Consider the following 2216-nt stretch of genomic DNA (forward strand, 5'->3'; position numbering starts at 1 on the left):
TTTTCCCCAGCATTATTGTCTTTTCCTAAGAATCCTGCCTTTCATGATGTATGTGAAGTAGGACTGCTTCAATTTTGTCATTTTTGCCTCCAGTGATGTTTCAGGTTTAATTTGATCTACTCATTCACCTTTCTGGCCATTAAGGGTATCCATAGAGTTCTCCTCCAACACCATATTTCAAATGAATCACTTTTTTTCCTATCAGCCGTCTTCACTGTCCAACTTTCACATCTATACATAGTAATTGAGAATACAAGGATGTGGATGACCTTCGCCTTGATCTCTAGTGACATATCTTTGCTCTTGTTGATCTTTCCTAATTCTTTCATTGCTGCCCTTCCTAGTGTCAGCCTTCTCTTGATTTCTTGATTGCAGTCTCCATTTGAATGGATGACTGAACTAAGGTAAGCAACACCTTTAACAATTTTAATGTCTTCATTGTCTGTGTTAAAGTTGTGTATTTCTTCTATAGTCATGATTTTTGTCTTCTTGATGTTCAGGTACAATCCTGCTTTGTCACTTTCTTCTTTCAGTTTCATCAGACGTTGTTTCAAATCATGGCTACTTTCTGCTAGTAAGGTGGCGTTATCTGCATATACTATTACCGATGTTTCTTCTACCCATTTTCACTGTTCCTTCCTCTGAGTCTAGCCAAATTTTTCATATATGTTCTGCATGCAGAGTAAACAAAAAGAGAGGTAAAATGCATGCTTGTCCGATGCCTTTGCCCGTAGGAAATCATTCCATCTCTCCATATTCTGTCCGGACAGTGGCTTCCTGTCCACAATACAGGTTATGCGTCAGGACAGTGAAGTGCTGAGTCACACCCATTTCTTTCTGAGCAACCCATAGCTTTTCATGGTCTACAAAGTCAAAGGCTTTACTATAGTCTATAAACAGACTCACCTTCCGAAAGCCTTTGGAGCACTCCAGTGTCCACTGAATGCTCGCAATTAGATCTTGAGCACCACAACCTTTTCTGAATCCAGCTTGAACATTCTGCATTGCTTGCTCCATATAATATAGAAGCCTTTGTTGCATTACCTTGAGCATCACTTCACCTGCACGGGAAATTAGAGCAGTGATCCTACAGTAACTGTACTTCTTGGCATCTTCTTCCTTAAAAATAGGAATGAATATTGAACATTTCCTATTTGTCGACATATTCTTGTTAGGATTTTGAAAGATTTAGTCTCTTTGGGTTGGAATAATTCTGTTTGTATACCATCTACCCTTGGTGATTTATTTCTTCCCTATACTTTCGGGGCAGCTTTCACTTCACTTTCTAAAATTTCAGGTTCTTCCTTATAGGAATCATCTTCAAATTATCTGTCATCTTTTTGTCTCTTCTATATAGATTTTCAGGATTCTCTTTCCACCTTCCTTTTATTTTCTCTTGGTCAGATAATGCGCTTCCTTGTTGGTTTTTCAGCAGTCCTAGTCTGTGTTTAAATTTTCCCCTTATTTCTTGGATCTTCTGGTAGAGATCACTTGTTTTTCATCTTTTGTTGTTCTATCTACTTATATCAACTATCATAATTCTCTTTAGGTCCACATGGTAGTTGAAAAACTGCATTCATTATTCTAACCTACTTTTGTCACCTTTTACTTTTGCCTCTTGCCTGTCTCTAACAATTTTTAGTGTTTCTTCTGTTATCCATCTATTTCTTTTTACTCCTGGCATTGTCTTTTCACATTCTTCTCTAATTCTGAAGTTTCAGTCCACAGTTCTGGTTCTTGGTCAGGCAAGTTTAACAATGCAGATCTCTTGTTTTACGTGGACTTTAAATCCATCAGGAATGTTAGTTATGTTATTTTGGCACTTCGATTCTTTTAGTGCTCTTCTTCAGCTTCAGTCTAATGTTTGATATTGACAGTTCGTGGTCAGTACCACAGTCTTCTCCAGGTTTTGTTTTGGTAGACAGAATACAGCTTTCCCATCTCTTCCTTCCAATTGCATAGTCTGTTTGATTTTTATATTGGCCATCTGGTGATGTCCATGTATAGAGTTGTTGCTTCAGTTGTTTGAAGCATGTGTTTGTGATGGACAACTTGGCTTCCCAGAAATCTCTAAGCCAATCTTCTGCTTCTTTTCTGACCCCTAGTCTAAATTTTTTGACATTTGATTCTACTTTGCTTTTTCTTGCTTTTGAGTTCCTGTCATCTATAATTATCAGCATGTTTTGTTTCGGTGTGTGATTAATAACTTCTTGGAC

Source organism: Pteropus vampyrus, unplaced genomic scaffold (genome assembly GCF_000151845.1).
Source record: "Pteropus vampyrus isolate Shadow unplaced genomic scaffold, Pvam_2.0 Scaffold219, whole genome shotgun sequence".
Taxonomy (NCBI): domain Eukaryota; kingdom Metazoa; phylum Chordata; class Mammalia; order Chiroptera; family Pteropodidae; genus Pteropus; species Pteropus vampyrus.